This window comes from Amblyraja radiata, chromosome 18, assembly GCF_010909765.2.
Source record: "Amblyraja radiata isolate CabotCenter1 chromosome 18, sAmbRad1.1.pri, whole genome shotgun sequence".
Classification (NCBI taxonomy): domain Eukaryota; kingdom Metazoa; phylum Chordata; class Chondrichthyes; order Rajiformes; family Rajidae; genus Amblyraja; species Amblyraja radiata.
The window spans coordinates 16,488,715-16,502,916 of record NC_045973.1 but is presented as its reverse complement, the minus strand read 5'-3'; the positions used below and the strand labels follow the sequence as shown (position 1 = coordinate 16,502,916).

The following is a 14,202-nucleotide window of genomic DNA, read 5'->3' as shown; positions in this document are numbered from 1 at the left end:
ATTTATTGGTCACATACACCATAGGTGTAGTGAAATGCTTGTTGCCAATGCAGCACATAAAAAAAAGAATACAGACTTAACAATAATAAAGAGATTTAAACATAAAAAGCATCCCCCACAATGGTTCCCATTATGAGGGAAGGCACAAAGTCCAGTCCCCATCTCATGTCCACCCATAGTCGGGCCTATTGAGGCCTCTGCAATCGCCTTTACGGAGGCCCGATGTTCCAGGCCGTTCTCGCCGGTTGATGGTGCTCCAGCGTTGGGAGAACCCTCTCAGCGGCATGGGAAACCTGGAACGGCCGCTTCCTTACTGGAGACCCGCGGCTTCCGAAGCCGGCAGGCCGCGCTGGATGGAGCTCCACCACTGGTGATCACGAATTAACCAGCCTCATGCTCATCAGGCATTCGTGGAAGAATCTGTGGATCACATACTGGCCTCATCAGCTTCCTCAGAACTGGAATGGAAAGAAGTCATCTTTAACCACCTAAGAAAGATTTAGAGGGATATGGACCAAACGCGGGCAGGTGCGACCAGTGTAGATGGGGCATCTTGGTCAGTATGGACGTTGGGCCAAAGGGCCTGTTTCCATGTTGAATGACTCTATTATGCTATGAATCTAAAATGTACTGTATGTACCTTTACTATTGGTTGCTGCTTAAGCCAGAGCTGAAAGATGTAAGTCTGTCGTCATGAAGGGTCCCAATCCAAAATGTCACCTATCCATGTTCTCCAGAGATGCAGCCTGACCCGCTGAGATACTCCAGCACTTTTTCTCTTTTTCTGAATATTGTAAATGTGTTATCAATTTGTATTTACTTTCAAATACAAAGCTCAGATATGATCATGTGTTTTAAGATCATATTAGTGTCTGGAACAAAGTATTCATCAGCATCATCTTAGTTATTAATCATTTGCACAGTAATGCATGAAGCACACCTACAGTTCATTTTGGGAATAGATCACATAGAATCCCATGTCCATGATTCCTGAATGGTTGCATGGATTATAACAACCTTTACAGAAACATAGAGAATAGGTGCAGGAGTAGGCCATTCAGCCCTTCGAGCCAGCACTGCAATTCAATATGATCATGGCTGATCATCCAAAATCAGTACCCCGTTCCGGCTTTTCCCCCCAACCTTCTCTATCAACCTTAAGGAATCTTGTAATATGAAATAGATACAGAACCATCTTACCCCACTACTAATTATTTACTGTGTGCATATGCACATAATGAATGGATTGACCACTGCTTCTTGTCCCAGTTTAAAATTAAGAATTCAGAACACTTAAATATGACTGATTTATGATGGAAATTTCTACGGATCATAGACACAAAAAGCTGGACCAGACTGGACCAGTCTGAAGAAGGGTCTCGACCCAAAGCATCCTTCTCTCCAGAGATGCTTCCTGTCCTGCTGAGTTACTCCAATTTTGTGTGTCTATCTTCGGTTTAAACCAGCATCTGGAGTTCCTTCCTGCACATTTCTACGGGTCATATTCCAATAGGCAACACAGTGCTTCACTTAGCTCTGACAGAGCCAGTACTGACAGATTTCTTCAAATATAACAAAGATTATATAGCCTGAGTAAGTGTGCCCATGAGGGGAATATTTTCAGTGCAATCAAATCTGCTCAGTTCCATCCCTTTATCATCATTTTCTTCCACATAAGACACAAAGCAAGAAATACCCACTGGAATTTCTATTACCAATATTTTGATTCTGTCAATGGTAAACATTAATAGCAAAACATTCTGAAAAACGTAAACACAATTCAAAACTACACAAATTCTGTTGGTCAATTGGTAGAGTTAAAAAAACATTCAGTGCTATAACAGCAAAATCCTCAGTTCCCTGTAAGGTGCTATGTACATTTATTCATCTATTTAAAGAGATGCTAGACTCTCTCTCATGAAAAAACATACCATTGCACACACTCCCACATTGCAAAATTACTTTTGTTTATGCAGCATGGAATATAATTTTTCATTTTTGTAAAGACATACCATCCATCAGAGAAGTAAATCAGGCATGCTTACTCAGCCTAGGCTATGTATGAATCCAGACCTTCAGCAAAGTGGTTAACTCTTAAATGGTTGTTGTGATGGTCAAACAAGTCCCCAAGCTGAGGAACTGACTGGTAGCATCCATATCCTGCGAGCGAATAAGAAAAAACATGCATAAATTATGATATTAGAGCCATCTGTTTACACAAATATTTTATAAAATCAGTAAAAAAAAGCACTTTCATGGATATCTTTCTGATGTGTTTATATATTGAGTGCAATTAGACATTTTAGGAGAAAAAAAATGCGTGTAGTTCATGAAGTTATAGCACGCTCAGGCTGTATGGTATCAATGGAAAGAACACATGATCAAGTTGCTTTCGCCTTTGTAGGGTCTGATGCAACTTTTTTAGTAATGGGGAAGATAAAGGGGAGGAATCCTGCACACTCATGTTAGGTGGACTGCTGTGCTGAGATGGCAGTATACACAGATTGTTTATCTGCGAAAGCACATCAGACTGCCTGGTATTTGCCCAGTTTACGACAAGGACCAAGCATCACCTTTTCCAAATGGTTGACACTTTGCTCACATACTTGTTCTGATGGAAAAACATAATATTATGTTTATTGGTCAATTGTTCATACAGACAGTTTTCCTTCAAGTATTCCTTGTTAGTGTGATGCATATGAACATATAGATTAGAAGCAGGAATTAGCCATAAAGCCACTTGAGTCTGCACTGCCATTTAATAAGATCATTGCAGATCTGACTGTAGCCACAATTTTGCATTCATATTTACCCTGGTAGCCTTTTACTTTACTTATTGGGATTCCTTTTACTTCCACCGCAAAACCAGTCAACAAATTCTGCTCATGAAGAACAAGAGAAATAACGTTGGTCAAACCATATTTCTCAATATTAGTCTCTAGCTTTAGATTCTTCCGCAAGAGGAAACACTGTTGCAATATCCACCCTACCAAGACTCCTCGGGATGTTATTCATTTAAATCAATTCCTCCGCTGTATCCATATACCAGTAGATATAGCCCCAGCCTTTTCATCATAAGACAACCCATCCATTCCAGATTAATAAACACTCTCTGAATTGCTTCCAATGCAATTGCATCCTTCTTCAAATAAATGTAATAATGTTGTTCAGCAATCCAAATGTGGGTTCGGCGCCTTGTGGCAGCGGCTCGACTGCAGTCCATCCGTCTTTTCTTTCTTTTTGTCCTGTTAGGTGTCTGTTTTTGGTTTTAGTTTTTAGCGGTGTATATTGGGGGGGGGGGGGGACTTTTCCCTGTCGTGTCCCCATTGTCGTTGGGGCCTAGCACCGTGTGGCGGCCTCCAGCCGGAATCGACCTGGGGCTCCGGTCGCAGAGCCTGCAGACTCACCACCGCAGACCTGGCCGGCTTCGGAGCGTGGAGAGCTGTGGTGGCGCATGGCTGTAACCCGACTTCAGCGCTTCGGAGGCTCCTGCCGCAGGCCCAGTGGACGGTAACATCGGGAGCTCGCGGGTCCCTGGTGGGAGATCGCTTTTTGGAGCTCCCGCAATGGCAACTTCTCCCGCCTGAATCGCGGGGTTAAAAACGACCCGGAGCAGGGCCTTACATTGTCCTGCGCGGCTTTAACGGCCGCGGGACTTACCATCGCCCGCCGGGGGCTTTAACATCAGAAGAATAAAGTACAGGGGAGAGACAAGACTTTGCCTTCCATCACAGTGAGGAGATGTTTGGAGATTCACTGTGATGGATGTCTGTGTAAATTGTGTATCTTGGTTTTTTTTTTTTCTTGTTCGTATGACTGCAGAAACGAAATTTTGTTTGAACTTAGGTTCAAATGACAATAAACGGTATTGTATTGTATTGTATTCACAAATGCCTTTATAAATTAAGCATTACCTTCTCACATTGTGTGTGAATGTGTGTGAGTGATGGTGGTCGGAGGGGCCGTAGGCGCAGATTGGCAGCCACGCTTCCGTCAGTCTGCCCCAGGGCAGCTGTGGCTACAGAAGTAGCTTACCACCACCGAGTGTGACTGAGGAGTGAATGAATAATGCGATGTAAAGCGCCTTGAGTATTAGAAAGGCGCTATATAAATCCCATCCATTATTATTATTATTTACATGAAATTCCCTTGGCCATAAACAATAGCTTTCAGTTATCATTCCTTATGACATATACACACTTGCACAAAAGCCTTCCATGAATCATGTAAGGAAGAACAAAGATGAAGCAGTTGAAGGTGTTTGAGCCTGAGACACTGCCCTGAGGGGCTACTGAATTGATGTGCTGGGACTGAAATGAATGACTTCTAACCAACATAACAATCGTCCTTTGTTTAAGATGTGACTCTCGTCAGTGATGTCTGTAGCCAAATTACTTAATTTTTACAGTTTGAAGGTATGAGATGGGAATTGGCTAGGATAGACGGGCAAATTATACTTATAGGGTTGACGGTAGAGATGCAACGGCAAAGATTTAAACTCCAAAAATTGTTCACCCATCTGGCGAAAAAATATAAAGGGGAAGGCAACTGTGGCTAATGAGGGAAATCAAGGATAGTGTCAAATCCAAGGAGAAGGCATATCAATTGGCCAGAGGAAGCAGCAAACCGGAGGACTGGCAAGGTCCCACACAAGAGATTAGTGTGCAAAATTAGAACACATGGTACTGGGGGTAGGGTATTGACATGGATAGAGAACTAGTTGGCAGACAGGAAGCAAAGAGTATGAATTAACGTGTCCTTTTCAGAATGGCAGGCAGTGACTAGTGGAGTGCCACAAGGCTTGGTGCTGGGACCCCAGTTATTTACAATATATATTAACGATTTAGACGAGGGAATGTTACATCTCCAAGTTTGCGGATGACACAAATCTGGGTGGCAGTGTGAGCTGTGACGAGGATGCTATGAGGCTGCAGGGTGACTTGGATAGGTTGGGTGAATGGGCAGATGCAGTATAATGTGGATAAATCTGAGGTTATCCACTTTGGTGGCAAGAACAGGAAGGCAGAGGGGGAAAAGGGAAGGTGCAACAAGACCTGGGTGTGCTTGTACATCAGTCACTGAAAGTAAGCATGCAGGTACAGCACGCAGTGAAGAAAGCTAATTGCGAGAGGATTTGATTTTAGGAGCAAGGAGGTGCTACTTCAGTTGTACGGGACCCTGATGAGACCGCACCTCAAGTATTGTGTGCAATTTTGGTCTCCTAATTTGAGGAAGGACATTATTGCTATTGAGGGAGTGCAGCATTGGTTCACCAGGTTAATTCCCGAGGTGGCGGGACTGACAAATGATGAGAGACTGGGTCGACTGGGCTTGTATTCACTGGAATTTAGATGGATGAGGGGATCTAATAGAAACATAAAAAACTCTTAAAGGATTGGACAGGCTAGATGCAGGAAAAATGTTCCCGATGTTGGGGGAGTCCAGGAGAAGGGGTTACAGTTTAAGAATAAGGGATAGGCCATTTAGGACTGAGATGAGGGAAAACTTCTTCACCCAGAGTTTTGAATCTGTGGAATTCTCTGCCACAGAAGGCAGTGAAGGCCAATTCACTGGATGCTTTCAAGAGAGAGCTAGATTTAGCTTAGTGCTAAAGGAATTAAGGGATATAGGGAAAAAGCAGGAACAGGGTACTGATTTTAGATGATCAGCCATGATCATATTGAATGACAGTGCTGGCTTGAAGGGCCAAATGGCCTCCTCCTGCACCTATTTTTCTATGGTTTCCGGGGTCTTGCTTCCATGGTGTCGAGATCAATTGTTCTTGCCTTAAGTCTAGAATTCAACTCCTTTGATTATTTTTGGATCAAAGAAGTTACCGGTATATCAGATCTGGAGTCAAAATGTCCCTGGTGAATTGCAAACTGTGTCGCAGTGAGGAAGGTAATGGCGAGTGAGAAATACTTGATAACATTTTCAGTGACATCATCTATGATACTACTAATGATTGAGAGTGGGGTGCTGAAGCAGAAGTATATAAAATTATGAGAGGTAAAAATAGTCAGAATTGACTTCCCAGGATGGAAATATTAAGGAATAGAGGGCATAGTTTTATGCTGAGAGGGGGAGAAGTTTAAAAGAGATGTGCAAGTATTTGTTCACACAAAGCGATGGTTGCCTGAAATCCTCTGCCAGGAGTGGTGGTGGAAGCAGATGTGATAGTGGAATTGAAGAGGCTTTTGGATAAGCACAAGGATATGCAGGAAATGCAGAAATATGGATGATCTGCAGGCAGAGGGGATTATTTTAACTTGGCATTACATCAGCACAAACATTGTGGGCTGAAGGGCCTGTTCCTGTGCTGTTCTATTCGGTTTATGGTCTACGTTCACCAAATTTGGACCTCAGTTTTAATAACACCTATTCCCAGCATGATCTTTGAAGAATAGTTAATAGTTTGTTTGAAATATTGAAGTGGGGCATCTGGTAGTTACACATTAACCTACCGCAAGATCTCATGGATGCTCAATTATGTGTTGCCAACTCTATCCCATTTAACACAATGCATTGCCACACAATCCAGTGGAGACAATCCACTGTCAGAAAATGATACGGCCAAAAATACTGACATGACAGATGCATCTCCAATAATAAAAAATAACAATTGGTAAATTAAGTAGGCTTGTGCCCAGTGTAGTGTACTGCCAAGAGCCAAATTGACAGGTACAGTATGCCCTTCAAAATTCATTCAGTGGCAGTACTACTGGGCTATTTCTGATAAGAGTCTTCAAAGAAGGGCCCACTTGGAACTTTCGAAGCACCAGCTATTCAGTGCTTCTTCCAAATATGTTTTACCCTACTCTCATTCATTAGCTGAGGGAGGATGGTCAGTAATAGTTGGGCGATTTATTTGTCCTTATTTGACCTAATTTTTTAACACGAAAGCCTTTACAGCATTTTACAAACTCAACTGGGACAAACTTTGTTATATCCCAATAAGTTGCTGAGGTCCTTGTGTGTGTGATTTTATGACTGTCTATTTTAATGCAAGTTTGTTACAATGTATTACTTGCTTGGCTTTTTTAGAGGGCAGATATATTCCTGCTAAGCTGCCATCTCCACCCGGATCCCACCACTAACCACCTTCCATCTCCACCTCTTCCCGCAGAGACCGTTTCCTCCGCAACTCCCTGGTTAACTCATCACATCTCACCCAAACTAAACCCTCCCCAGGTACTTTCCCCTGCAGCTGCAGGAGACGCAGTTTCTGTCTCTATACCTCCTCCCTCGACTCAGTCCAGGGAACGCAACATTCTTTTCAGGTGAGGCAGAGGTTCACTTGCACCTCCTCCAACCTCATCTACTGTTCCAGGTGTGGACACCTATATATTGGTAAGACTAAGCGCAGGCTTGGTGATCATTTCGCTGAACACCTCCGCTCAGTCTGCCTAAATCTACCTAAAATCCCAGTTGCTAAACACTTTAACTCCCCCTCCCATTCCCACACTAACCTTTCTGTCATAGGCCTCCTCCATTGTCAGAGTGTAACCCTTGCTTTCCCTCTCTCTCCATCCCTCCCCAGTTCTACAACCAATCTGACTGTCCTTGATTACATTTTATCTGTTTGCTTTGATGTTTCCTCCTCCTAGCTAACAATGATCTATTCTACATTTTCCTTGATCTCCACCCCCTCTGATGTCTCCTTCTCACACACTTCCTGGTCTGTATCTCCTCCTCCCCCTCCTCAGTCTGAAGGGTCTCGACCCAAGACATCACCCATTTCTTCTCACCAGAGATGCTGCATGTCCCACTGAGTTATTCCATCATTCTGTGTCTATCTTTGGTTCAAACCAGCGTCTGCATTTCCTTCCTACACATGTCTCCATCCAATGCACTCCATAGCTTCCTGGTGGTAGAGTTAAATACTGTGATTTCCTTCTTAAATTGACTTTGGTCTTTGAAGAACATTGATTCATGTCATAAATCTGAAGATTTCAGTACAAGCTGCACGGCCCAGGGCACATTCAGTAATTTGCATCCTGTTTGACTCAACAATTCTCTTTTGTGAGTGATTGCTAAATGGCTACTATAAACTGTGCATGGAGCTTCTATGACATTAAACGGAAAAACAATGCAGTTTTCAGAGCTATAGCCCTGGAAGATATAATCAATGGACAATTTAATTGGTAACAAAATGTACAAAAGATGAGTGTGAACAGAATTCCATTCTGTATGGCAATACATTGCCACAGAAATTATACATCATTGGAAATGTATTTTGTTTTGTGGTTTGACAGCATTTTTTTAATGTAAATATTCAAATGTGTGCTGCTATAAATTTCATTTGAGGGAGAGATTAATGAAAAGAGTTAAAATATATTCTCCAGCATAAAACATATCCTTCCACTTCCTGGCTTATGCATTTGCTGCCCCAGTAATTACCTCTGCTCAATATTTTTTCAAAGTTTGCTGTTGAGTGAAAAACAAATTGTTCCCTGGATAATTCTGCTGCTATGAGTTTATCACCCCTTGGGAAAGCAAATAATCTCATGAACAACCACTCCAGCTGTTCATCTGATGACTGCCGACTAAATCCTAGAATTGTAGTCCAGGATCTGTCAATTCATCGTAGCGACACTGGAGGTTTGAAAGAATAATTTACTTTGTCACTCTCACCTGTTCTTGCTTCTTTGTTCTTCAAATGTTTTCCCTCCAAGTGTGCACACAATTCCCTCAAAGCAAGAAAATAATCAGCATCCACCATCAATTGAAGCAGTGTTTTCCACATCATAACAACTTGCAAGTGAAAACAATTCTTATTTCCCCCTGGACCTTTGGCCAATTATCTGCATTGGCTTGTTACCAACCTCTTGCCAGTAAGAAGTCTCTTCCCATTTAGTTCATCACACCTCCCCATGATTTTGAACAATCATGAACAATGAAGGTTGATAACACTCCCTACGATTGCAATTTGGGGTCCAACTTTTTTGATGAAAATGAGAGGTTGTGAAAAACTGTAATTATCTATATGCTTCAGAACACCTCTTTCATAGTAATCTCATACTAACTCTTCTATCACCCATCCATACACTGGGTCAAGGGTTGGCCCTTCACTATTTAATATGTCCACTTGCCTAAACCTTCCAAAATCCAAAACTACATTTCCATTATTACAAGCAAACTAGATTTATTTTTCATGTTTTTAAGCCACTCTACTTGATGCCTCAAACTTATACTACCCATTTTCAATCATGTTTTATTTTTATTTTTTTCATCAAGCTTCAGTTCCATTCATTCAAATTCAAATACTGGTATAAATTAAAACTAAGAGCAGTCTTTTAACTTCACAATGAAACTGCCAAAAAGTCTAAAACACGACATTTCTCATCCTTTCAGCCTCCTGCAGCCGACCTTGAAAGTGCAGGAGCTTAGACCCCCTCCACCCCCGGACCTCCTCCTCCCGTCCCTTTGTCCATCGTCCATCAGTCCGTCTCTCTCCTCCTTCCAGTTCCCGGTCGTCGGGGACGAGCGGGAGATGAGCCTCCGACCCACTCCAGGCATGTTCCGTGTCCGCTGACGGCGGTGGGTCGGGCAGCTCTCCTCGACAGGCCTATTGGGGCCTCCTGGTAGGTTCCTGGATCCATAGCCGCGACACCTGGGGAAGATGCATTTTGGTATCGCCATGCCTTTAGTTGATCGATATCCCGCTGTCACTGTCCACAACACCACCAATGTTGGTGTGTCAGCAAACTTACTAACCAATTTACCTACATGTACTTCCAAGTTGTTTATACATATCACAAACAAAGAGAGGTCCCAGCAGAACTCCACTGGTCTCAGACCTCCAGTCAGAATAACATTTTCCCACCATAATCCTTTGTTTTCTATGAGTAAACCATTGCAGAATCCAAAAGACCAATTCACCTATGCAAGATCCTATGCATTTTAATCTTCAGGAACATCCTATCATGAGGGAATTTATCAAATGCTCTTTATCTATTGCTTTATGCTCCTTAGCCTCCCTCTCTCCAAAATTCCAACTCCTCCCGTTCAAACCAAACATCACCCACTCATCAATAAAATATGATCCCACACTTCAAGAAACAAAACTTCCTCTTTTACAAATAAGAAAATTCATCTTTAGAATATCCTGGCCACCAAACTTTACTAATGACTACAATTCAACAAGACAGCAGGTCACTCCCTTCATCGGACATCAAATGCCAACTATCTTCACAAAAATCGATGCAACATGTCATGTAAATTAATGAAATGCAATGCACATATCAAAAAAATGTATGAGATGTAGAAATTATTTATTATGGGAGCTACATATGATGCCTTGTTCTTTGTTAATTTACAAAATTTACATATATTCAATTCCTGATCTTAACAGATTCTGGAATTTTATTAACTTTTCATGCAAAATAGCATTTTCTGAACATTTGACTAAATAAAACTAGGAACTTTAGAAAGACAAGCCCCAAAAGTGCCTGCATCTCAACTGCTTCAGTCACATCATCTTGGACTCAATTTTGCCTGCATCTCCATTCTCACATACTCAGTAAATGGACCTTGGCCATTAGTCAGCTAAATGCCAGAGCAATCTTCAATAATTCCCACACTTCTAAAGGCCCCATTATAGTGCTAATAATTTATTTTGTGTAATCTGTTTAGTTCCTCAATAATATCATGGAAAACAGCCTTATATTCAACTTCTAAACCTGCCTCCAAATGTATTGGCTGGATAAAATTGGCACATTGTTTGTTGGGTAATTCTGGGACAAACAATGCTCGGACGCATTACCCTGGCCACAATTGTAAGTCAGATATCTGGGGAAATTATATGATAAAAAATCAATTTGTATTGATAACCATTTTCTCTTTTTTTGGGGGCTGAGAGAAGCACTTTTAATTTCAGCCTCCTTTGTTACACCCAGCTCCCATAAACATTCCCTTTTCTTTTTTCCTTCCACCTTTATGCCCTGTTCAGCATTTTAAAATATTGTTTTCCTCCATCATGGCACACATCTCCCCTCCCCACCACCATCATCAATCTTGTGTTACCTTCTACTCTTCCCACCCCAGCAGTGAAAAGTCAGTCTTTATGCAAGTATGTGGATCACCGTGAATGAGGCCTTAAGGTTTTGAAACTCTTTTCCTCCCAGTGTGGTGGCATCCAAGCCTTTGAATTGCCCTTTAGAGGTAAACAGACATTTGATAGGCAAAGGCATAAAATGTTACAAGTAAAATGTACGTAGAATTAAAGTTACCAACAATTCAACCACAATTTTACTAAAAGGTTTAGTACTCTGGAAGAGCCAACTAGCATGCTTATTATGACATTAGTCATTCAGCTCACCGGATCCATATCCCCTTCCAGCACAATAATTCCATCGACCCATTCTCTAATTTCCTTTGCAGTGCACTTGCACTAAAGAGTAATTTACATCTGCCAAGTAATCTACCAGCACAACTTTGGGATATGAAAGACCAGAACATCTGGTAGAAACAAACTCAAAGGAAGAATGTTCAGACTCTGCACAGATGGCAGTTGAGAATAGGATTCCTGCAGCTGTGAGGCAGCAGCACAATTCCATTCTGTATATTGTAGATCAGGTGCCTAAGCCAGATAACATTAATAGGCTGTCAAATACATTTAAAATAAGGGATCTCTTGCAATGTGAGGCTATTGGCGGATGTATTGCCATGATATCAGGGCTGATTTCATTTTTTCATTTGCGTCCATGAGATGCAGGTGCCATTGGCAATGGTTGTATTCATTGTCCACCACTCATTCCCCTTTAACTGACTGGGCACATAGGTGAGTCCATGCTAACATCTTGAATAGACTGGATGAAGATATATTTCCTTCTCTTACATCTCGTATCTATTTTATTTGATAAGTTTAAATCCCATTTGTCATAATAATATTTTAACTCATATTACTGTTTTATGAGTCCAGAATTCTAGCAATTTCTAATTATGCATCACTTCCAGGAAAAGAAGAACAATGACATAACTACACAAGTCTCCACAGCCCCAGACGATCTTGTGATCTCATTCTCAGGCCAACCTCAAAGCATCCTTCAAGAGGGTGAATTCTTGCAAACACTCTGGCCTAGATGGCGCACCTAGTCACATACTGAAGACCTGTGGGGACCAACTGGCTGGAATATCCAAAGACACGTTCAAACTCTTGCTTTGAGGTTTGTGGTCCCACCTGGTTCAAAATGTATTTCTCGTACCGGTGCCTAGAAAGAGCAGTATGATCTGCCACACACTTAGATCTATCATATTGAAGTACTTTGAGAGATTGGTTATGGTACAAATCAGCTCATGCCTCAGTAATGAACTGGATCTACTCCATTGGTCTATCACCACAACAGCAAATGCCATCTTACTGGATCTCCACTCTGTTCTGAGCCATCTGAAATCAGGAACGGATGAATTAGGCATCATCCCCTCCATATTCATGATGAAGCTCCATGATCTGGGCCTCTGTTCCTCTCTTTGTAACTGGATTCTTGACTTCTTCATCAGCAGAGCTTAACCAGTGCTGATCAATAACAACATCACCTCTTCACTGACCATCAACACAGGTGTACCTCAGGGCTGCATACTTAGCATCCCGCATTGCTCTCTTTAGACCTATGACTGTGTGGCTAAGCACAGCTCCAATGCCATTTCTAAATTCACAACATCACTGTGGTTGGCCAAATCACGGGTGATGAAGAATCAGCGTTCAAGATAGAACATTTGGTTGAATGGTGCTGCAACATTGAATATATAACAGGACAGCATAGGACCAGGCCCTTCGGCCCACAATGCCTGCGCCAAACATGTCAAGACCAATGCTATCGACCCACATATAATCCATATCCCTGCACATCCAAGAGTCTTTTAAATGCCACTAACGTATCTGCTGCAACCAATCCTGGCAAACCTCCTCTGCCTCCTTTTCAAAACCTACACATTTGTCCTGTAATGGAGCAACCAGAACTCTTTGCGATACTCCAAATACAACCTTACCAATGTCCTGTAAAATTGCACCATGAATGCCTGACTTATACTCAATGCTCCAACCAATGACGGAAGCCTTATGCCACCTTTACTCACTTCTTCAATCATCCCACACAACCGTAACCTCAACAATAGACCACCAGACAGCCTCATTTTTTAAACCTATTTAAGTTTTGCACATACCGTATCGTTTTTTTTTTTGCAGTATGCTTTCCTTTTTATTATCTTGGGAAGTTTTGTGTAAATTATGTATGATTTATGTATAATTTGTATCTGCAATTATGTGTTAAGAATGTTTTTCTCCCTGTGTACGGCTCGATGTGCCCGTGATACAGCTGCTAGCAAGATTTCCATTGTATCTATACCTCACCGTAAAGTGCTTATGGGAATAAACTCAACCTGACCTCATTAACAAAAAATACCACGTAGATTGAAGGGCCTAAATAAAAGATACGGTGAAATTACAAATGGCCATTCATAATAAAGGGCAATCATAATAAAAACAATAAAGGCGGCACGGTGGGGCAGCGGGAGCCTCCCGGACAACGGGTACGGTCTCCCTGTGACCAGTATCTTTGCCTGTGACCGTGTAGGTTTTCTCCGGGTCCTATGGTTTCTTCGCACATTCCAAAAATGTACAGGTTTTGTAGTTAATTGGCTTGGTGAAATTATAATGTGTAGGAGGGAACTGCAGAATTGTAAATGGTAACATTGTAAATTATCCCTCGTGAGCGTAAGGTGGGCCGAAGGACTTGTTTCCGCGCTGTATCTCTAAACTAAATAAAACTCTAAACTAATTATGATCAATTCAGGAGGGGGAAGTGGTGAAAATACACAGGTTTAGCATACGTTTCGACTCTGGGTGGAACAACCCCCAGCTCCTCCCTCCAGTCCCGCCCTGTGGAGGAAGAAGCGGGAGGAACTGGTGTGAGGCCGGTGGTTTGATTCGCTGGCCAGGCTTTGGTGCTCGGCCTGTGTTCCTGATGGCAAACGGTAGGTAGGTAGGTAGGGCCAGCTCGGTCTCCTCACGGCCAGCCTTCCTCCACTGGCGGGCACCACTCTCCGCCCCGCCACTGCGGCTTATTCCCCCAACCTCTCTCTCCGGCGTCGCAAGCAATCGACGGAGGTTGTTTTCCTTTCGCTTTCCTTTCTCGACAAAGAAAGGAGAGGAAAATTAGCCCGGCTCTGTTCTTTCCCCTCTTTCTTGGCCCGTAAACAAAA

The 14,202-nt window shown here is 42.3% G+C and overlaps 1 long non-coding RNA gene across 1 annotated transcript; it reads right to left on the bottom strand.

Annotated features, from left to right (window-relative positions):
• Nucleotides 1-281: 281 nt before the first annotated feature.
• On the bottom strand, nucleotides 282-14,081 carry LOC116983132. The gene is made up of 3 exons (XR_004414619.1): nucleotides 13,831-14,081; nucleotides 2,046-2,160; nucleotides 282-458 (listed from the first exon to the last, which is right to left on the bottom strand). It is a non-coding gene; the product is annotated as an uncharacterized LOC116983132 (long non-coding RNA).
• Nucleotides 14,082-14,202: the final 121 nt, after the last annotated feature.